The following is a 25201-nucleotide window of genomic DNA, read 5'->3' on the forward strand; positions in this document are numbered from 1 at the left end:
CAAATTCTGCAATTACAGTTTAAGCGAAAGAGTTCAGTTAAGTTTTTTAATATATAAATTCACTGTCATATTTTTTTTTGTAAGTTGCTTCTCGCGACTATACTATATTATACTTTGAAGAGGGTATATGAATTAGTCACGAAGTCTGTAATACCCAGAATGAAGCGACGGAGACACTATAAAATGCATTTGTAAGTACATCTGTGTATAAATGATGAGTATGACGAGCTGAGTCGATTTAGTTATGTCTGTATATACAAGAAGTGCATATTTAAAGTACTTATACACTAGTGCTAGTAGAACCTGCTAAGCATCCCGAATATACATATATTTAATTTGTATTATCTCTATTATCGATATACCTACATATATGTACACTTAACTCTGTTTTTATGAATTCAATAAATCATACATAACTTTTTACAAAAAAAGATTATTGCAAATTTGTCAACATGGGCGGTGTTTCGCTCACTAGCAATCGCTTACAAAATGAGTCTTCATGCAGTAAGATCATAAGAACACACCAACACCACATTACATGTACATATGTATATATACGAGTCGGTGTGTATTTACAAACAGTTCATAAATGAAAATATGAATTTCAAGGCAGTTGCGCACGCGCATTCACCGTACCGCTCACACACTTTGTGTTGGCCACACCAGGCAGGCATCAAATAGTGTGAGCTCATGTCGAATACTTGTTACTGTGTTTGTTCGCAGCCCATTAAAAATCCATAAAAATTTGTAAGCACCTCGTAAAAACAGTCATAAATATTTTTTCATGCATTTTTCGGTTTGCCTCATGAATGCTTAGTTTTTGTTGTTGGTATCCTCTTAAATATATTATGACTGGATGTTGGGTTTTGTCCGGTTGTCGTTGTTTCCATTGTGCGTACTCATAATTTTCAGACATTAATGATTTTTCAATTTTTGCGTCATTATTATTGGTGGATGGCTTATTTTATGGTAATTGTGCGGTTTCGAACAACCGAAATGGGTCTCTGCAAGGCGAAGATAGCACTGCGTGGTGGCCATTGTTATCCTTTATGTGCGGTAGATGGAGGTTTCATTCTGGATAGGCCGAAGTGGGTGATAATGTTTTTCTTTGTTGTGGTTATTGTCGCCCTTTTTGTTTTTGTTGGTTTGTTTTCCATTTTATGCCATATTGAATTGAACTCAGCAATTCTGTTGTTATGCAATATTTATGGGTTTATAATTAACTGTGGGATTCTTGAGACAGACAACTCAATGATTGCGCCAAGTTCAGAATACTTTTTAAGTATGTTGTTTTATGGTGTTGAAGTTGAATAATCAAAAACAGTTTCTGTTTTAAATGTTGTGTCAAACGAATTTATAATGTTTTTGTAATATTTGCTATGTTTGTAATTACGTTTACACATATCTCTTTGTAAGCTTTATCACACATGAAGTTTATTTAATTTTTTGATTAATAATTTTTTTCTAATTTTTATACTTTGAAATGGGTAAGTTTGCCACGAAGTTTGTAGCACCCAGAATAAAACGTCGAAGACCCTTTATCATGTATATAGTTATATTAATTTGGCCATGACCGTTTGTCCGTCTGTCAGTATATACGTGAATTAGTAGCTCAGTTTTTGAGATATCGATATAAAAGCTTGCACACGTCCTTGTCTCCTCGAAAAGCTGCTTATTTGGGAGAACCGCTTTTGTCGGACCACTATAGCAAATATATGTCATAGATACTAAACAATCAGACACAATTCCTTGTATGGAAAGCTTATTTATTTAACAATATATTTTCACAAAATTTAGCATGGATTATTGTTCAAAGCAATGGCACACTTTCCGAATAACTTGGTCACATCGCACCATTATAGGATATGCATAGCTGTCATACAACTGGCCGATCAAAATTGTTTCTCGTTTTGGAATGAACTTCGATTTCCCGCTAACTTCGTTGAGCCGTTTGCAGTTGTTTCCTTACATAATTTGCGTTTAGATAGCGTGCATACTTCTGATGAGCGTTGTCGTTAATGTAAACAAATGTACGCAGTCACTTATTGTACAATATTTGGCTCTTAAAATTCTTTCCGAATAAGTTGCAGCACCGCATTCGTTATGAAAGTCTGTCATTTTCGTTGAAATAGAAAAAACAGGAACAATAAATACTAGTCCCTTCAGAGCTTGCGTGATTTCTGATGCCGTTTTCATTTCTGATTTATAACCAAAAAAGACTAAGGTGAAATGTCCTTTGAAATGGGAAGTTTTGTTATGTGCTGCGTACCCTTAATATAAGTTTGATTTCTTTTTTATACTTGGCGATGAATACAATTACATATATGAATTGAAATGGTAAGGTACTTTGAGAAAAGAAATCTTGTATATGGGCGTCTGTTGTGTAAAAGTTAGCTCAACGGAAGAACGGATGTATGGCAAAGACTACAGTTCTGATTATAATTTTAGCTTGAAAGTTCGAATCGACTTACTACTGCGGCCACTTTCGTGTGATGCGGAAAAAATATAAACCAATTTCTGTTAATAGGAGAAAATAAAAGGAAAGACAGAGTTAGATTTTTTAGGCGAGGAAATTTGCCAATCGATGAGACACAAACAGCAAGGCGCCATTCATTTTCTGACCAACGAACAATGCGAAGTTCTAGTGCGAGTCTCTGCAGGTAATTGGCCTAACCTAGCACGCATGACATTTGTTTAGCCACATTGTGCAATAGTTTGGACTAAATGGATTGAAGTGCCTCAGTGCTTATCTCTTTGAACATTTATTTGCATACCACCCGCTGGACATCTGCAAAGTGCACAGTGTGTAAAGAACAGCGAGAGGGGACTCTTTGCCTAATTTTACCTCTTTTAAAGAATTGGCTTAGCAATCTATTTATGTATGCATATTGTGAATACATATGGATTAAAGAAATAAATACTTTCACTTTCACTCACTCATTCACACACTTCATCGTTGCTATGGACTAGAAATAGCACTTATTATTTGGACACCATATGCGTTTCATTTTTGGTTTACATTATGAAATTAGAGTCTTCTGCGTACTCACACTCATGAGGAGTTGTTGCATAATACGAGTATCTTGCTATTTAAGTAAGCGCGTTAACATCCGCTTTCTCTGTATAGTGCTTAAATCGAAATATATTTGAATTATGTTGGTATGCATCGGCATACTTACATATGCTACTTTTTAGTCGCGTACCCGCATTAAGAAACTGTTCAAACTGTGATCAGCATGACTTCCCTGTCTCCCAAAAATGCAATACATCAGAGGTGGACTACCTCCATTCGGTAAATCGAATCGTAATCGTATTGTATTCTACCCAAATTGCAGTATACAGCGCTTCATAAGACTGTCTGCTTAGCATGGCGCAGATAGTTGAATAAAATTTATTAGCCCTATTTGAGCTGTCTGAATATGTAAAGTACGTATACGCTCCAGCATAGATACATAAACAAGTATATATTATATATTAGCTATTTACGAGATATAGTTATGTGCATTTTATTTTTTTCACTTTATTTTGCCCAACATTCGCTCTCTCGATCTTAATTATTCGAAAACACATGCATTCATTTTAATGAAGTGAAAATTTTTTCCCCGATAAGTGACACGCGAGCCTTCTCGAGCACAGTAGACGTATAATATAATATAAGACGTATAATAAAGTTACGGCGATTTTTAATACTTTTAAACATAATGAGTTTGACCCCAGCGAAATCTTTTTAAACGAATGAATTGCGATTATATTCAATGTTAATTAACAATAGTTTAGATCCAATATATAATATGTAATTCTTAAATTATTCAACGGACTTAAAAATATCAGAAATCAAGTGAACATCTCGGTCAATATTCCGTCGGATGCTAATATTTGCGTATTTGGTATTCTCATGTAATCACTTCGAAAAATCGATTTTTTGTATATATTTTGACAGTAAAACCTATTAAAAACATTTTTCTCGAATCATCATTTTCTGAAACTGTCATGGTCCTAAAAAAAAGTATTCAACCGATTGCTTTAAAATTTACATATGTATGTTCTTCTACTCGTTTATAGTTATCGTCCCTACCAGAATTGTTTATTTTTGAAAATATTTTCATATTTTTTTTAACGATTTTTAACGAAAAGAAAACAAGATTTTCGTGACTTTTTTTTGAAGTTCGACAATTTCTTTTTAATGAAATTTATTATATTTGGTAGGGACGATAGCCGCAGAACTACTGAGTAATAATCCATTCTATTTTTTTTTATTTCAGACAACATGAACAGCCGCTATCACCATGACCAGTGAACTATGTACGTTTTTTTGTTGGGGACTACTTAGATTAAAAAAATATATATATTAAAAATGTAAAAACAAAAAAATGTTTTTTTTGTGCATTTAAAAATACAAATAAAAATATATTAAAAAATTAAAATTATTGAATTTTGTGTTCGCATAGAAAAAAATTTACCTAAAAAGTGGTAATGTGTATGCGTTCACATGAGAGTACCCCATTAAAATAATCTATAATGACAATAGTAATGAAAATAAGAAAATTCGTTTACTTAAAACTCCAAGTATACTAAAAAATCGTACTTGCGAAATACAAACTATATGATCTAATAGCAAAACTGGAAAGTTTTATAAGCTGAAGAGAAAATTGAATGTGTTCGTGTGTTTTTTTAATTTTATCTATACCTTGAACAGGGTATTGAAACGAAGCTAGTAAAATCCAGATGAAAACGTCGGAGACCCTATAATATATGTACATATATTAATGATCAGCATGACAGCTGACTCAATGTGCTGCGCTTATTATATGTGAACTAGTCCTTCAGTTTTTGATGCACCGATTTGAAATTTCACCTCCCTTTCTTGCCACGCTGCTCAGTCGTTAGAAAACATCGGTCTACTATAGCGTATAGCTTTCATACAAACTGAGCTATCAAAATCAAGTCTTTGAATGGATAACTATTTTATTTGTTCAGAGTATTACAGCTTCGATGCAATCGAAGTTAGCTTTTTCGTGTTTATTGCTAATTTGAATATTTTTTCGACTCAGTTGTTGTTTTTCAAAACACACATTAGGCATATACATATAATGTATTAAAAACGTATTTGCAACTAAACATAATGTGCGGTAATTAACTGTTGATTCACTTCCGATACTCTTGTGTTCCATATACTATTTATATTTTATCAGCGCCGCTTGGTGATGAAATCCCCAAGTTATAGTCATTTGAGTACATTGAACGAAATCGTTTGAAAGCTTTGAAGCCCATAATATACTCACTGAATAAGACCAATATAAATGTATGTATATATTAAACTTAAATTAATCTAAAATTACAAAATATACCAATATCTGACCCTACACGAATTTCACAGTATTCCTTTACATATGTACAAGTATGTGAGATCTCTAAACCGATGTTATCAATATTTCTGATTATTTCTACGGTATGATCAACCGCGTCGCCCTTATCCATTCTTACCATACATATAAGATAAAAAGTACTCCATCCGCAAGTTATTACTAAATACAGAAAAATATACTCTTTACGGCACATTCAGAGAAAGCTTAAAGAGAGTGTTCGATCCGAAATATATGTATGTAAATTATTTTATAATATATGTATTTATTTATAAGATTGGGCTGGTACTCACCTAAGCTTTGCACAAAAATGGATGTAGCGTTTTTCGTTTACGATTATTATTTGCTGTATGTTCTCTCTTGTTTCCGCTTTAGTTTATATTTGCACATAAGAATTCTATATTAAACTGTAAAATTGTCGCAGTATTTTTTGCACCAACTCTATGTTTACCATGCACACCATTCACTATAAATAGCATTGATTATAACATAACTATAAACAATTTATAAATATAATATAAATGACCCAATAAGACGCATGTAGCCATAAATCAAACGAGACTGTCACAATTCTCACTAACTGCCGTCGCCGTCGCCGCTGTTGCAGGTTCTAATTTTCAACTCTAACTTCACAATGCCCGTAGCGGTTATTCGGGTGCCTAATTGTTATTGGTCGGCACACACAGATGTTACTTTTTTCTTTTAAATTAGTTGTCGGCCGAAGATAAAGCGCCCTGCTACTATATTTTTGTTGCAATGAGATGGATTTGTAGTGAGATGGTGGCGTTTGGTTAGTTCTCGCCGGTGGCAACTGAACTCTAAGCAATTGTGTTGTTCCGTATTGAACTAGATACTTGGGTTCAGTTGATCAGTCAATGTGGCGACATTGTGCTATTGCGGCGCAAATAGATGTAATAATTTGCTGCTAGTCTGGGGAAGCGTGGTGTTGTACTCGATCACATAAATTAAATAAATTATTCACTTTGTTGAGTTTTAAAATTATGTCTGTTTCTGTTGTATTTATTTGAGTTTTTCTGTTTGTAATAAATATTTCGAATTAAATAGTATTTTGTATAAGTTTGGAGTAGTTCCGCACGAAAATGAAATAAAAATGCATGTAATCGCTTATCGAGGAATTTTGCAATTTCAATTGGATACTGCAATACTTTTTCTTGAGAGTGTTTTTCTTTTTGGAGCTTGATATTTTCTCAATTATTCATTTTTTAAAACACAGAGTTGAAACGTCCATAATAATATTTGTTTTACTTTTTAGTTTTATCTCCACATTACATATATTTTTTATCTCATGGCATAACCCGTCGCGTAATTTAAACACATTTAAATTCGAATCTTACGATCACTTTTATTCATTCATCCATTGTTATTAATTATATACAAAATAGGAGCTTCGTTAATTTGCAAGCAGTCCCGGGAACTGTTGCTGCTTTGATTTACGAGTCGCCATCAACGGCGATGCGATTTGAATCACCATCAGTTAAAGGCTAAAGTAGTCGGCTAATAATCCATCATTTATTATCGGAATACACGATGTCGGTGCACCTTACGCACAGGCAGCCTACCGATCCACAAGTATTTTACACCGAACTAGTTCAATTAATGGATGATGGCGGTAATCTGATGGGATCTGTTCGAATCGCATCAGTTAGTTAGTTTGATTGAACTTAGTAGTGTTTAACCCGAGAATACGTGCTCAAAGCGCCAATGTTTCTGTTTGACTACTTGGACATAATTCAAATCACAAATATCTCGGCATCAATAAAAAACTCCTCTGCTCTGCGATACTAGCAGCGCCGCACATAATCCAATAGCGCATACATACGTACCCGTATGTGTGGCTGTCTGTACACACAGTGTTAGTATGTATTACTCGCGAGTATCTGCTGATATCCAATTGTAGCTGCGACTACGAGACTCCGGTACTGAGTACAAGTGAGTATGAGAAAAAGAGCGCTCGTTATAGCAGAAGCGGGGAGTGGGTTTGAATAAAATGCATTACATTATTTATAAACAGTCGGAGAGTATAAAAAACTGAGAAAAAATTTATATCGAAAAAATTAAGAACAAGCAAAAATGGAAATATTCGAATCAACGTAGACGAATGCCCGACCCTCTATAGCAGTAAAATAAAAGACGAAGATAACAACATTGAAACGGCGCTGCCAATGCCAACCGGCAATTCTTGCTCATTCGGTCGAACTGCCTCGTCCATTGCGCTCACTCGCATTGGTACAGAAAGTAGCCAAGGCAATGTCTTTTGGCCTACCCGCCGACTCGAGTCTGTTAGTGTGTGGTTGTGCATATATGTACATACATGTATGATATGTGGTGAACCAGCGTTTGTCTCAATTGAATTGATATGCCTTTATTTGTGGTGTTTATCTACATGTACATACGTATATTTATTCGAATAATAAATTCTGCGAAACCAGAAATTGTCGATTTCGAAAATAAAGAGCAAATGCCTGCGTTGTGTTTCTCAATTTATACGACTTCTTCTATATACACAAGTATGTATGTATGTATTTTAGTTCTCGATCTTAGATAGTCTGCTCTGTACGTGAATTCATACTCAATTATGTTTGTTTGCTTCATTTTCGAATTTAGATTTTTCGAGTATCACACAATGCCTGTACGTGTTTATTCGTATTTTGTCTATACATGTGCCGTATACGTACACACGTAATAAATGTGAAGGTGTGCATCATTTGAAGGATCACATTCAATATTTTCGAATATTTAAATTGTGCAGCTAAGCCGTTTTCGATTAGAGAATAAAATCATAAAAGTATATACTTATATATATATATATATTATGAATTATATTGGAAAAATCTTATACCTACGAACCATAAATACATATGGCTGTATAAGTAAAATAATACTAAATATTAAGTTAATTCTCAGTTAAACTGAAAAACAGTTCTGTGTTTTTAAAAAATTGATATGCACTTTTCTAAATATGATATTACTATATATACAATAGTATTACTATATATACAATCAATTTTCAGAGAGTAATTTCCCACCATCATCTAGGTATTCATATTAATATTTAACGTTTTCAGACAGTGCCTGCTACTGACAAGAAGGCGCAATTCGTAAAATGTGTTGCCATTATTGTCAAGTTGATTTTTTTATTATAGCCATTATTTCAGCAAGCAAGGTGTTTGATTAGTCACTCATAGCCAATAACAAAATTTGTACGTTTGTGCACGGAAAATCTTTATTGAAAAGCCATTTACATTGCAATATAATGCAGAAGGTGCCACACAGATATTTTCCTTTCGACCAAACTTTTCATATAGTTAAAAGATAATAACTATTTTCTTTTAAATTTAAACATTTTCGGCGTTGATGCTCTTATGTATTTTTAATATTAGAATTGAAGTTCACTTTCTACCTGGTAATATTTAAATTTCAAAATTTTATCAGTTTTATTTTCATCTTTAGTAGTTTCGAAATTGTGTTATTGCTGTTAATAAATAGCTTTCCCGTCAGATAAACTTAATATTTTCGCCACGACACATGCATCTTAGTAACTTAAATGCAAATTAATCGCGGCTTTAATACCGAACAATAAATGCGACGCCAACTAGAAACACAATCGGTAACAAAAACAATTGAAACACGCGCAAGCTCCCCGTTCGAAGTCCGCGTTGGAATTGAGCAGCCAATTCTACAAGTTGGTAAAAGCACTTGTACACCGTGATGCACCAAAGAGAACGTCTGCTACTTTGTACAACAATGAATGGCGATGAGATTCGAAAATCGTAAATCAAATTGACTGTGTACGCAGAAGTTGTTGGTGTGAGCGCGATGACATGCACTTACCAGGTTTCGAAAATACTGCTTTCGCGGTCGCACTACTGGTTTGCTCCGCCTTCTGTGATTGATTTACGAGCGAAGGGTGGAAAAGGCCAATGGCAACGGCCGCAATAATTAGTGCGAGCGAGAAGGATCGATTCGTTCGGTAATGGTTGTGTACATCGTTGCTGGGATTGCTTGTTGATTTTGGAAAACAGGTAGTTATTACGGGAAGACTTTGTGAACTTGGATAAAGAGAGGGGTGGTATAATTTTCTCGCTTCCTGACAAAAAGCTGATTGGGGAGCACTGTTGTTTGAAAATTAGCCTACACTGTATTATATGTGCACGTGTATACTAGAGGAGGAAGAAATGGAGGTGCCAATCATTAAGCCGGTTAATATGCTCGAAATTAAAACAGAAGCAACAGAAGTTCTTACAACTATTTGCTGAGGAATCAATGGTAATAATCATGATTTTGAGTGAAGATCGTTGATCATAATGAGCTTTTCGATTATTAAATAACAATAACCAACTATTTTATAAATATAAATAAAGTTTAAAATTCAGAAAAGTTGATTTTCTGTGTTATTAAACTATTAAAAATTATATATCATTGAACTATCGTTAAAATTTTACCGTATTCAAAATACAAAATTGAAGACATTTTTTAACCCATTAAAACCAACTTCGCAAGTTCTTATATACATATGTACGTATTTGCCATAATCATCATTTTTTATTAGAATATTTAGTAACTTACGCTTAGGCAAGATTATCTTGCGTATTTACATATGTACATATGTTCATAGGAATATATTCTTCTAGCTATTTTCTAATATATCCTACATATCTATTGCTTATTTCATTTATATAAATTGATATTTACCCCAACTGCAGTTGGAACTTATGATTCAAATAATGGCACTATCTTATTAGTGAGTTTTTACACATTTTACGATTTGAAATAAACAAACAAAAATATAAAAATAAATTAAAATTTATTCAAAAAGTAGGCAGCAGTGGCCACAATCTTAAAAACGACTCCTTATAAATCAACGAGTTCTTTTTGCACAACAAGAGACCAATTGAGTTAAAAGGGATTCTTTGTTTCAGATGTGGTGAGGCTGCTGCGCATCGACATTTTCAATTAAACAAAAGTAAAATACACGACAAAGATGGAAGTTTAAAATTAGTGCAAAAACTTGAAACAAGCGCGTTCGTTGTCATATGTAGGGAAACTGTGAAAGCTATCGTATTCAAAATGCGCTTTACCGTGAACATCAACAACCAAAGTGCGAGTATCGTATTCATTAACAACATAAGACATGTTGCAGCAACAGAACAAACAGATGCCTTGTGAAGAATTAGGGAGTCCCCATTTGCGTAAGGTTGTTTAAATCCACGAAATTCCAACATATAGAGACTGAAAGTTAAACCTTAATTCTTCCATATCTACGAAACATGCATGCATTGCGAATTTTTTAATTAAAAGTCTTTTAATTGTAAAACCGGAATTTAAAATTGGTAATTTTCTTTTAATGTGTTTTCTTAATTTTAAATAATTTTGTGCTTGTGTAATCCTGCCATTTTGGTTATCTTAGCCTTGTTTAGATTTTGTTACTTTTTAAATCTTGAACTAGTAAAACCAAGAAGGAAATAGTTTAGAGTCTATAAAGTATATAAATAAATAATCATTATGACGAGCTGAGTTGATTTAGCCACGATGGTTTGTCCGTCCGTCTGTATGTATGTGAATTAGTCTCTCAGTTTTAGAGATGTCGCTCTGAAATTTTGCACACGTTCATTTCTCCCCAAGAAGGTGCTCATTTGTTGGAAAATTTAATTTTGTACGAAAAACTTTTTTTATGTGACGAGATATCTTCACGACATTGGGCACGGATTATTGATCTAGCCAACTGCTTTGTGGAAGGTATTCTAGCTTCAGTGCAACCGAAGTTAACCTTTTTTCTTGTTTTTGTCAGATATACATATATAACATTTTACTTTCCAGTTTTTTAATTCCAGTTTTTGATTTAAAAACAAGTTCTTTATTTGCTACTTAAATTTTTAAATTAAATAAACATTTTAATAAATATTTAATTCAGATTTTGGAAATTTTAAAAATTAAATTTTCAACTTTTTTTAAATCACATAAAAGCCGTTACTCTGGATTTCATGAAGAGAAGAACCGATAATACAAATGAAATGCTCTTAAGAAATAACATTCGGTTTGATTCATTCATTATATGTATAACGTGCTTAGCAATCTGAGAATTCTTAAATAGCATGCATATGTTGGGCAAATATAATATATGTATGTATACAGGATGACCCCATTTTACTTATAAAACGTTCTTCTTACAATTTACATAATTTACAAAGTCAAGCAAAAAGTTTAAATAATGAATTAGCATTAAAATTCAATTTAAAGCAATTATTACAGCATTACTACAACATCGACTTCAAAGAAACATAATCTGACTTTCAAAACAAAAAAGGGAGTTGAGGGGAATAAATTAAGAAGTTGTAATAATATAATTTTATTATGATTCTGCTCTCAATTCTAAATTTCGAAGACAAGTAAAGTTAGTATTTACAAATAAGAAAGTGAACGGGAGGTGTAAATGAAATGATTCCATAAAATAAGGCTGAATAGATATACTAACCGATTTTAATTCCTCAAAATTTTATCAGTAGTACTTATGAGCTATATCGGAACACAAAGCCAATATTTAAATAATAATTAATTGTTCAATGCAAATAAATAAATCACAAAACTGCTCATTTACAAACTTAACAAGTAGGGAAGGGCTAAGTTCGGGTACAACCGAACATTTTATACTCTTGCAACTTGGAGGAATCAATGCCAGTTAAATACCTTAATGTGTGTCAACCTGACTTACATTCAGCATAAGGAAAATGAAAATCATTATACTTAGTTTATAAGATTTTAGATTATATCGACACGATTTTATCCATTAACCTTCATCATGCCACATTCTAAAAAAAAATCACTGGGTTTCATTAAGGTAACTCACATACAATCACCAATAATATGGAGCAAAGTCGCCCGGATGTTCGAAAAACTTTATATCGGGAACGTGGGGCCTTAGGGAAGAATTGACCCGATTCAAACCAAAGTTTGATACACGGAAATAATATTATCAGGAGAAGATTTTGTCTGAATTTCAATTGTATATCCCATGTATTGATACATGTTCGTTACCTAGGGGCTTAATCAGGTTTACTTGGATTTGGTCATAATGTGGCATATTCGAAAGGCATTATTAGTGCAATGTTTTATTCTGTTATGTTAAGTGCTTCTTGATTCTATACTGGAAAGTGAAAGAAGTAAATGGAATTTAAAAACATGTTATACATATAATATGAGAAGTAGTCGTGGCTGTATTCCGATTTGATCGATTTTCACACTTTGACACAGCAATGTAAGAAGAATGACACAGGCATCCCATATAATCTCGGGTGTAAAATTTTACGTCTCTGGCATATTTATTCACTATTTTATCGCACTTTTAACAGAGACGTTATATGGGGAGTGGACGGAGTTATCTTCCGACTTCATCCATTTTTACAGGGTTTAGGATTTATATACATAAAAGTAAAAAGAGAGCAGGGCCACGCCCACTTTTTAAAATTGTTTAGCCCTCTTGCTATTGCGATCCTCTGTTCCAAATTACGTTCTATATGTTATTGGTTCTATATGTTAAATACGTTTTTTTTGGTTCACATACCGTGAAAACTTTATTATACAAACTTTGTGAAACCTTTCTTGTAACTTGACAGCGTGAAAAGTGAAACTGTTTAATAAAAGCGTATACGTTTTGTTGAAAACTACTAAAAGTTCAGTAGCCATTTAACGAAAAACATCGGAAGCCAAATTATGTGCGTAAAAATGGGAAATTGAACGTGACACCGATAAATTTTAAGTGAAATCTAATGTCTCAGTAACTATGCGATTAAATTGAGTCAAATTTGACTAAAAATAAGTAAGTAAGTAAACATAAATATCGTTTTCAAAGCGCTTTAGTTACGATAAAAAAATGTTGAAAGCAGATCAATTTCCACATACTGATCGAAATCTTATATACATATTAGTGTATTCGTAAGAAAATCGAACATATTTAAGTGACCGCATATATCAAATAAATTATAATGAATCAATCCTTGTAGTGCTCATTAGTCTTTATGACGAGATGGGCCGATGGATTGTCGGTCGAGCTATTCAAACACGGCGGCGAAGAACTGATAAGGAGCGTGTATCAGCTTCTTTGTAAAATATGGTCGGACGAAAGCATGTCCAACGATTGCAATTTAAGTGTGCTCTGCCCAATCCACAAAAAGGGAGACCTCACAATCTGCGCCAACTACCGTAGGATAAGCCTTCTCAACATCGCGTATAAGGTTCTATCGAGCGTATTGTGTGAAAGATTAAAGTCACCGTAAACAAACTGATTGGACCTTATCAGTCCAACGTCACTATTGAGAGTCATAACTTCGAAGTCGTAGATAATTTCGTCTATCTTGGAGCCAGTCAGCAACAATAATGTCAGCCTCGAAATCCAACAGAGAATAACTCTTTCCAACAGGTGCTACTTCGGACTGAGTAGGCAATTGAGAAGTAAAGTGCTCTCTTGACGAACAAAAACCAAACTCTATAAGTCACTCATTACCCTCGACCTGCTATGTGGTGCAGAAGCATGGGCGATGACAACAGCTGATCAGTCGACGTTACGAGTTTTCGAGAGAAAGGTTCTGGGAAAGATTTATGATCTTTTGTGGTCCTTTGTGCGTTGGCCACGTAGAAAATCGCATCCGATGGGACGATGAGCTGTTTGAGATATACGACGACATTGACATAGTTCAGCGACAAGAAACTGCATTTCATTACATATTATTTCCCCTTTTTAATTTTAAGAGTTATATTACAGTTTTTACTTATTTGTGTGCATAAATTAAATTTATATACTTCTCCATATATAGTCAATCTGCTTCAAAACTAAAAAATATGTGTATACCCGCATACTCCACAAAAACTAGTGAACTGTATTTGTCCAGTTTCCATATTATTTTAAATTTAGATTTAATTTAAAATAAACATATTTAATTTCTTTTCTAGTTAATTCATATACAAGTATGTAAATATACTTATATATATGCATGTGTATCCTGTATCCAAAGTGAATACATTTTTGTTCAAGTTTGCTTTGTTCTTATTGTAAGAATTGCCGCGACTACCATCAGATTTTGAAGTTCGAAAAAGTTTCCCACATCATGGAAATTGGTTTGAAAGCTTTTCCCGATCCCACTCCCTAAGCAGTAACCAGAAACCACCCCCTCCTGCGTGATGCTGTCGCATATGAGTACAATATATCGTTATCAGCATCCAAGCTTGTTTCTCGCTCCTACGGTGTATCGCGCATGTCCTGCGTGCAGCTCATTTATTTGATGATTGATATTTTTGTGGGTGGTCTACAATTCCTAGTCGTATATATCTAAGTGTGTATGTACGTATGTATTTCTGTCTTATATGTTTTTGTTCAATTGTTTCCTCGGCAGCTGCTGTGAGTATTTGACTTCTACAACTGCTACTTCTTAAATATGTACCAATAGAGAGTTAAAAACGTTTAACTTATTCAGTTATTTCGCTTTAAATTTAAAGCCAATGGATGATTTCTGTTATAAATATGAATATAAAATATGTTGAAAATGTCAGTTATTTAATTAATTATTTTATATATTTAAAGTGTAATTTCGTATGCCTTTTATGTTGGAAACTAGAAAGACACCTGGCTATTTTATTGGAAACAAACAATTTATTGAAAGAGTATCCCTGGCAATAAAACCAATTTCCCAAGGGCAAACCTGTCTGTTTTGATTTCACATATATGTATACATATATGCTACAGACTTTTCTAACACGATGTCAGTCGTACTGTATAAGTCACCGCATATGCTAATGTGTGTGCAAAACATTCGATAGACAACCAAACATCAATGCCAAATCAAAGTTTTGTCAATCACTTCGCTACGCCTTGGCATTTTTAGCTCTTCAGTCGAATCACGTCTTTTCGCATTCGCATTCGTTATTCGAAACAAATTCTTTTGTCAATATTCGCAAGTAGTGCACGAAATGGCAATCACTGTCACATTTGAAATTATGTTGGCCGCTCACAGGTACACTAAATGGGAAAATTCGGTTCTTTCTTTCGTTTCGCATCATTGTTCAATTGCTTCATTACTCGACAATCTTTTGTGTCTCATCTGCTAAGTCGTTTTGCTAATTTTATCCTTTATTTTTGGCCATTTAGTCCATTGTATTTTTTGCACTCATTATGGCGGTCCTTACGCTCACCATGTTAAATCCTTTCCCAATATTATGCGTGTAAACAATGCGGAAATTACCTCTACGCCCCCATTTTATGTATGTATGTATGTGTGTATTTGTGTCAGAGTGTGACAAGTTAACTTCTCAGTGGGCTTCCCGATGGTAAGGTGTGCATTGATGTGGATAGGAGAACAACAATTCATCTGAACATGTGCACTTAATATACTCCATTTACAAGATGTACTTGCTTTTTGTCCGGTAATGTATGTAATTATTTGATTCTGGTGTGGAGATCAGAAATGGTATTATTTTAGTGCCTGGTGAGCTCTTTGTATTTAAAGTAAGCATTAGTTCGCTGCAGAAAAATACAAAAGTCTTACACCGTTTAATTGAACTAATTTTGGCATTTTCCAAAGCCTACTTGCGCGCCTTTTATTTCATTTTATTTTATATGCATATCTTCTCAATGACTAAAATCCAACCTTATATTGTATGTTGTGCTGATGTGGATAGGTGGTTATAAAAGTATATATCCATTTTTCGTTTTTTCAAATGTTTTATATTTTAAGGCTAAATTGTGTAATAGGACAAAAGAGCTTTGAAACGTTTCAGTTTCACATTATCGTTTATTTCGGAATTGGTAATCATTATTCTAATTCTTAGCATTTCAAAGTAAATATATTTTAAAGTAGCAAATCACTAACATATATCCTATGTGTCAAATATATGGCATGTACATATGTTGATCGCAACATGTTTCTAAGCTTAGGGCAACATGTCTCGCGAAGTGCATCACGAGTATTGCGCTAGGCTAAGCAACATCACTGCGTTATCGACACTGCAACTTGCAATTTTTGAGGATTGCGTCTGTGTTTTTGGAGTTTTTGCATTTGGTTTCGTTTGCATTTTCTTCGGTGACGGGAAATAAAATCCACCGGAAATGTGCAAATTTTTACTTTGGATAGATTTCCAATTCTGATAAGAATGCAACAGCTGCAAAACAAAACATGTCTAAGGTAGACTGATTGGATTGATTTCCTACTTGACTTGTACGAATTAGAATGGGGTAGCAGTGATATTTCTTTATATAAAAAACGCTTTTTCATACAATTTAAGCTGCTAAAAATTTACTAATATATCACTAGATCTATTGTGGTTTAAAGATAACTCATTAGTATTGCAAGCTGTAGGTTTTCAAATGATTGTTTACCAAGGTTTTATGTATGTGGGATGTGTTAGCAATTGATACACAGTATCGTGGCAAATATTGATTAACTTGCCTTCTTATAGTGAATTTTCGATAAGCACACATGTATTCGAACATATATATCTTATGTCCACATTCAAGAATTGCGCGCTTCTAAAAATGCCAAGACGAAGTAGAATTATAAAAATTCAGAAAGAAATTTTTAAACTATTAATGTTGTATGCATTATAGAAACTTACGATGTAAACACAACAATATCGAAACAAATGCCCATAGACAAACTGAAATATGGTTATACAGAAACATAAAACAGAATCAACATTTTTTAAATTATAATAACTATAATATGAAAAGTTAACAAAATATTTCGGATACTTTTGAAATCAAGTCAACCTTTCCCTTCCGTTTCAAACTGGAGCAGCTTATTAGAGAGGGCTTGTGTAATTTGGAATCTCGCCGTAGTCCCACACACTAATAAATTTAATATGTATTGACTGAAATCGGGTAATAACTGCAACCACCCCCATTCCACGTATTATACGTTGTGGCAAAAGAACACCCGGAAATTATAAAGAAAAGGCAAACTACTTAATTATTCATCAATATTTATTTTGTCGCCCTCAAAATAATCCCCACCAGATGTAATACATTTATGCCATCGATTTTTTCAGCTTTTTTCACTTTTTGGATGACCTTTAGCTCCTTCAGCGAATTTTGTTTCATCCCTTCGATCGAACGTGTTTTACAGACCAAAGAGACCAGTTTACGTTACTCTTTTTGAAAAAAACGCTTTATCGAAAACGCGTTTCATACCCAATATAATCTCTTATAAACGGACTCACGAAAGATGTCGAGTTCTCTTACCATCTCTCTAACACTTCTCTAACGAACGGGGCATGTCTTCAACGATCTCTCGAACATCCTTGAAAGCTTTGTACCACTCGTGGACTTATGTTTTTGATAAAACTGAATCACCGTTAGCCTTTTCCAACATTCGCAATAATTCCGCAAATGAAATTTGGTTAGAAATTCAAAATCTAAGACAAATTCTTTCTTCGATATTTTTATCCATTGTAAAAATCACAACGCACTACTAACGTGAACCGACCTAAGCAGCTGTTATAAACAAACTGGTAGGCAGTTAGCGCCTGAATTTTGCATTGAAATTAAGGATTAGTCTTACCAACTTACAAAAATACATTTTTTGAAATATCATTTACACTGGAAATTTAATTACAACATTTTTGAAATTAACCATCTTCAGCGAAATTTCGAAAAATCAATTTGCGTTGCACACTTTAAAAACTAAATCAATTTTTCAAATATTTTTCAGTCACAGCATTTTTAAGTCTTCACGCTTAATTGTTTTAGCTCAATTAGTTTACATGTACGCATTTTTTTCTTAAAACTACAAGTCTCAAATTCGTTGCAGGTGTAACTCAAGCACAAATCATCCGCAAAAATTCTTCTAATTTTTAGTAAAATTAAATGTTTTTTAAAGCCTACCATTTTGATAAATTTCAAATTTATTGCAATTATTTTGTATGTATCATACCTTCCGTATTAACAATTTGGTCAAGAAGGACTCCCTTTTTAGTAACTAGGAAAATAGGAAATTGAAAGGTAATAGAGTTTTTTGTGCCAACTCTTTTAAAGAATTTTATAACATTTAGTGTGGTAGTTATTTTAGAAAAAGTAATTTTTTCGCCTTTGATCAAAGTAGGTGTGCACTTAGATAAAGTAAAGGGTGTTTTTTGGGCGTATTGTTTAATTTTATAACTGTGAACTTAGCTGTATTATAAAGATGAGGGTTTGCGATTATATTTTCAAAATGATTTCGGCAAATGACTGCCGTGGCTAGCTTCGACCAATATTTGTAGTCTCTCCAATCGTCTAGGGTTTATCTTCAAAGATCAGCGACTTCAAACAACCGCACAAAAAATAATTTAGTGGTGTTAAATCGCCCCAGTTTCTTTCTATAAAATAGATGCTTCGTTGACTGTTTAAAATGTAGGGCGTCTTTTTGGAAGCAGAGGTCGTTCACAACAACATCTTCTATTTCAGTCAAGGTGAAGTATTTAATCATTGCTTAAATCACGGCTTTAGTTTAGATGAAATATGGACCAATGTTCACTCTTCCCTTTTAGCACACTAAACAGATTATGATCACTACAAATGCGACAATTTTGTTTACATTAGTTCTTGTGAAAATCGGTGGTCATCTCGTTTTGGGCCCATTTACTAAGTGTGCGACGTGCTTGATGCTCATTCGGCCTCAAGTCTTGCATGAGTTGAATTTTGTAAGCTCAAAATCTTACATAAAGTCGATGCAATTATTGCGCTTGATGGAGGATGGACCCAAAGGGGTCTTCTTTGCTACTCTGTTCCAGAGCACCAAGAGCGTATTCGGTTCGCACTGTACGGCATCACTGTGAAGGCTTATTACACACTAGAATAAACGAGGTGCGAAACCCACCCATGGTAGCTCGAATTACTGCTTACGCGAAACAAGTTTTCCCTCATTGATTATCACCTATTTAAAAAAACACGCGCTACGTATGGCCCGAATTAGGCCGAAATAGTTTTAACGTATTTTTCTATGTACCTATATTGAAATACCAGCTCCGAAGTATTTTAAGTTTAAAGATGCAGAAAATAGAAATTTAACTTAAAGTTCGACATCGACCTTGGCAATTAATCTTCTTAATTCAGTTTCGACATGCTCCAAATGAAAGTGTAAGTATCGCATATTTTACATTTTGTAATGAAATGAGCTTAGAAAATCAATAGCGTCTTTTTCATACTCTTGTAACATGTTACTACAGAGTATATTAGTTTTGTTCACCTAACGGTTGCTAGTACCACCTAAAAATTATCGATAGACAGGTATACAAATGATCAGAATGACAAGACGAGTTGAAATCTGCATGTCTGTCTGTCTGTCCGTCCGCTTGTTTGTGCAAGCTGTGACTTGAATAAAAATTGAGGTATAGTAATGAAACTTGATATACGAGTTTTATGGCAAAACACGGCGGACAAGTGCCTTGTCGGATCAGAATTGTAATTTGACATAGGGTATCTTAGTAGTAAGAGGCGCCGGCGAGTTAAAAACTTTGATATAAATAGTATATTGCACATGTTTTCTAAACAACCAACAGGCCAATTCACTTAGTTATTACTACCTACACTCTAAAAATGGATGAAATCGTAATATAGCCCAGTTGTGTAAAAATTGGACGATGATGTTTTAGATAAAAACTCATATCTCAGGACCTACCCCACCGATTTCAACCAGATTTGGTACGTAAAACTCCCATATCGTATACATAATACAAAGGTTTTCCCACGCATGAACTGATTTATTTTCTTCGGTCGAGTTAATATCACATAGCACACATATCTCATTTAAAGATTAAGCTTAATTCTTTCGCAGCATATTTGAATATTAAGTTTTGCCACCATCTGAAGGAGTTTAGCCAGCTTTGATCAATAGTATTTAATGTTTAGTTGCAGCCGAATTTAGACCTTTCTTACTTATTTTAATGTGATTTTACTCAATGTTTGTCAAAGTATATCACTTTTATGCATGGATATGTATGCTTGTTTGGGAATAAGTGCCATTATATATACACATAACTATAGCTAGCGTGACAGGAAGGAAGAATCGGTAAAGTGTAAAAAGCCTTGAATAATTTGTGAAAATAAATTGGGAAATTCCTAAGCATTCGACACCACGGCATGTGCAGAATAATATTGTATATACAAATGTCGAGACAACTTCGGCTTACTTTGGGGTAACTTTAGAGCATTTTACAATAACATGGATTTATACCAAATGTTGTTGTTGTATGCTTTCGACACACATTTTGAAAGCCGATAATTAATGATTGTCGACACATGATACACAGAAGTTGCTTGTCTGGGCAATAACAAGGACTGCCACAATACAGAGCTGCAGTAAAAAGTCAATATACTCACTTAACCACACGCAGCTGAAATTCAAAATTTAATGAAATAAGGAAAAAATTTAACACTTAACAGTAACTTAACTTACGTTTGTGGACAATTTAATTTTACACAATTTAAGTTCACAGTTGTTTGTATGTAGTTATCTCTCAGTCGGTTATGAACTGACAAAGTTGTTGAAGTTGTTGTTAGGAATAAGATACATTTTTTATTCTTTGAAATGTAAATATTATTAGTCTTTTACACAAGAAATATTAATCGATTAATAATGTATTAAAATTATCTAAAACAAGTAAGGAGGGGCTAAGTTCGCTGAAAGTTATCTATTTTAGGCACAAAGATACATTGTTATGAGCAAAACACGCTCTCTCATTTTCATCGGGATAACTCACATACCATTTTAAGAGAAGGACTATCCCTTATTTTAATTATATAAATCACACATTGACCGAAATTTTCGATTAAAAGTCAACTATAGATACAGGAGTCTAAATATTCGGTACCTATGGGCTTGAAAAGTTTTTATTTAATTTAAATAATTTTTGGTCATAAGGTGGCACACACTAAAGACATTATTTGTTCAAAGTTTTATACTGCTATATTAATTGCTTTCCTGATTTGTGTATTGGAAACTGAACGAATCAAGTGGATTTTAAAATTGTGCTACATGTGAAGTACTCGTAGGCATGGTTGTTGTCCGATTTCGACCATTTTCACACTGTGATATAAGAAAGTAAAGGGAATGCTACGTACTAAATACTATCTCGGTGGGAAACTTTATTGTACCTGGTGTATTTATTTATTGATTTATCGCGCTTGTCGCAGTTTTTAACAGTACCGTTATATTGGGTTGTTGCAGCTTAAGTGGTTTAAGAGATTAAGCGATATACGAATTGTAGGCGTGGCAGTGGTCAACCCACATATCAAGTTTCATCAAGAATTCTCAATTTTTACTCAAGTTACAGCTTGCACGAACGGTCGGACGTACAGATAGACACAGTCAACCAGATTTCCACTTTCTAGTCATTCTAATCATTTATATTTTTATATATTGTTAACGATTATGGGCAGTACCCGGTTAAGTTCTATTTCTCAACAATTTTATTATTATCACGTGCATATCTTATAATTGTGAGGCCCAGAATCCACCATTACTTAAACATTTTTTGTCAGATTGCAGTTCTGAACGTTGTAGCAATTTAGTTTGAATTACACTGACCAACAAAATTTTGTAACAAAAAAAGTAAGCAGTACTTTCGAAACATCTACCTAACATCTCTACAAAATCATACGTATATTGATTTGATTAGGACTAGTTTCCGTGTTCCGGTGCTTATCAGTAAAGTTTAATATTAATCGTCTTTTCCTTATTATTTTCTAATTCAGTGCTTTATTTTTCTGAAAAGTGGCTGTATTTTGTGTTTGCTAAGTGGAGTGATTCTTAAAGAATGTCAAGAAAGTGTAAAAATGATCCTGACAAGTTCTGTTACATTTGTGGTGAAATTACTTTTGTATCTCAACGAAGAAATTCAACACCTTTAATAAAAAAATTGCATGAAAGTTATTTCGGTTTTCCTGTTGGACAGCAAGATAAAGTGTGGGTTCCACACATCTGTTGTGTTACGTGTGTAGGACTTCTTACGGGTTGGGAAAAAAGATCTCGGTCTATGCCTTTCGGAATTCCGATTATTTGGATGGAGCCGACAGATCATTCAACTAATTGTTATTTTTGTCTGGCTATTACAAAAGGCATTAGAATTAAAACTAAAAAACAAATTAAGTATCCTGATGTGCCATCTGCTAAAAAACCAATTCCTCACAGTAAAGAACTACCTACACCAAAACCACCTCAGTGCTCTGATCTTTCAACTGAATCAGAGGAAACAGATAATATAAGTACTGGTCCTGATTTTCAAATTGCTTCTTCATCTATCTGTCTCCAGGAAGAAACGCCACACCTACAATCTCAAGGAGATCTGAATGATTTAGGTCGTGATTTACACTTGTCTAAATAACAAGGAGAACTTTTAGGATCTCGATTAAAAGGATGGAATTTATTGCAACCAAACACAAAAATAATTTTTTTTCGGCATCGAGATGAAGAGTTAAAACGCTTTTTTTCACAAGATAATGATTTGATATTTTGTAAAAGTGTCTGTAATGTTATGAATATTTTGGGAACACAACACAAAGTTGAAGAGTGGCGTTTATTTATTGATTTTTCAAAAACAGGCTTAAAGGCAGTTTTGTTACATAATGGCAATAATCTTCCCTCCGTACCGGTAGGTTATGGTGCTAACATGAAAGATCCTATGAAACAATGAAATTTCTCTTAGAAAAGATTCAGTATGACGAACATAAATGGAAAATGTACGGAGATTTAAAAGTTGTTGCGCTTTTATTAGGATTGCAACTTGGGTATACACAATTTTGTTGTTTTTTTTGTGAATGGGACAGTAGGGATAGGAAGAACCATTACGTGAAGAAAAATTGGTGCAAAAGACGATCTCTTACTCCAAGAATAAAAAATTTGAAACATTCTCCATTAGTACAACCTGAAGATATATCTTTAACACCGCTCCATATAAAACTTGGTCTGATGAAAAAATTTGTTAAAGCAATGGATAAAAATGGCGCTGGATTTCAATAGCTAAAAAAACCAGCTTGGGAATCATTTGTAAAAATCACTCAAAATTTTCTTGGAAATTACCTATTAAATGACTATAAAACTATTGTTGAGGAACTTCTAGTGAATTATAAAGCATTAAGCTGCAATATGTCCTTAAAAATACATTTTTTTACATTCACATTTAGACTTTTTTCCTCCAAACTTTGGTGCCGTTAGTGATGAACACGGGGAACGATTCCACCAAGACATTTCTACCATAGAAAAACGATACCAGGGAAAATGGAGTCCAACTATGCTGGCTGATTATTGCTGGGGATTACATAGGGACGTTCCTGACGCGAAATACAGGAGAAAATCGTAATAAAGTATTTATTTAAATATTATAAGATTGAAAATAATTTAATTTTTGTTAAAATAATTTGTAATTTAATAAAAGTGAAAAAAATCATATTACAATAAAACTATTCGTATCTAAAATTTTAGACTACTAATTCTACTCTACTTGACCTTATTCATAACAGAATCAGCCAAAATTTTTCTTGTTACACAGAAAAATTTGTTTTGTTGATCAGTGTTATTAATATCTTCACTGCTGAGATATAGATCATACAAGTAAAATACTCCAATAAAATTACCGATTTTTCGATCTAAGTAAAAGTAAAGTTTTTTTTTACTATAGTATGTATGTAGGTCATAGAAAATTTTCTAAACTGTAGATTCAATAAAATATTGGTGTATTTTGTCGGCTATAAAATCGTTGTGAAAAATTTTTCGACGACTAAATCGTGCCCTCATTCATCACTGCGTATGATATGATGACTTTGTAACACCCAGGAGGAATGATTGGATATAAAGAAGTTGTAATCATACCATATATTGCATATAAAATATATCGATTTAGGAATGTCTGCCTGTCTGTAGCTGCCATACAAACTGAGTGATGAAAATCATGTTCTTGCATGGGGAAACTTTTTGGATATTTTCACAAAATTTAAGTGTTGTTCATTTTTTTTTTTTTAATTTTAAAGGTGTTCCTACAAATAGAAGACCTCAAACTGTTAAGAATGCTTTCAATTATATCTTCTTACTTTCTCAAATATAGTAAACTTAAATATTATCAATGTTCTTTACATAAGCATACATCGCAGGCCAATTTTTATGCGCATTTCATAACTTCGTGATGTGTGATATATACGAATGTATGGTATGCGTGTAAAATTCGATGTATTCGTACCTTTGTGTGAAAAAGGAAAATATTTTCTCTGAAACTTAAATTTTGCCCGCTACGAAGATTTCTGTTGGCTGATCCTTCTTGTAGTTTGCGTCTACGAGCACATTTTTATTGATATACGAAACAATGCGGCGCGTGGTCGCTATTTGTGTCGGCATCGTCCTTCAAGGTTTGTCGTCAGGTTCGCTTGTTCAAACTGAAGCTAAAGTACAGCTCAAGGCTGAGACTCACGCGCCACAGTGCTGATGTGTTTTAAATGTGCCGTGTCATAGGTTCTTATTCGTTTTGATTAGACTCGTGTGTATTACCAACGTGTCTGTACGATGTAGTCCTGCGTCGAATATTATGGTTGTGCATAAAAACATTAGAGGAGTAGCAGGAGGTTCAAATATACTAATCAGCACGAGGCGTACAGAGTTCTTTCAAATGTGAGCTCTAGTTAAGATGCCTTTAATACATATTTACTTACTTTTGTTTGACAAAATTCGTTGAAATTTTCGCGCAGTCTCGTCAGTTGGTACATGCAACAGAATCAAACGAAGGACATTTCATTTATCTGTTCATTAAAAAATCACCGGGAGCCGTTAGCCGACAAATAGATATATTGAGTTAGTAGCTGAAATTATTTGTCG

General features: G+C 33.6%; 1 protein-coding gene across 4 annotated transcripts in view; it reads right to left on the reverse strand.

Moving 5' to 3' along the window:
• The window catches only part of LOC105226107 (homeotic protein Sex combs reduced), a 54372-nt gene extending 45292 nt beyond the window's left edge, over window positions 1-9080 (reverse strand). The window contains exons 1-2 of one of the 4 annotated variants that reach the window (XM_049447837.1): window positions 8785-9080; window positions 5657-5829 (exon numbers count right to left, since the gene is read on the reverse strand). The gene's annotated coding sequence lies outside the window, so the exon portion shown is untranslated. Of the gene's footprint in view, window positions 1-5656; window positions 8236-8784 lie in introns of those variants that run through there. The other 3 variants (XM_049447835.1, XM_049447836.1, XM_029550132.2) reach the window with 3 other exon arrangements.
• Between the last annotated feature and the right edge of the window lie 16121 nt (window positions 9081-25201).

This window comes from Bactrocera dorsalis, chromosome 2, assembly GCF_023373825.1.
Source record: "Bactrocera dorsalis isolate Fly_Bdor chromosome 2, ASM2337382v1, whole genome shotgun sequence".
Taxonomy (NCBI): Eukaryota; Metazoa; Arthropoda; class Insecta; order Diptera; family Tephritidae; genus Bactrocera; species Bactrocera dorsalis.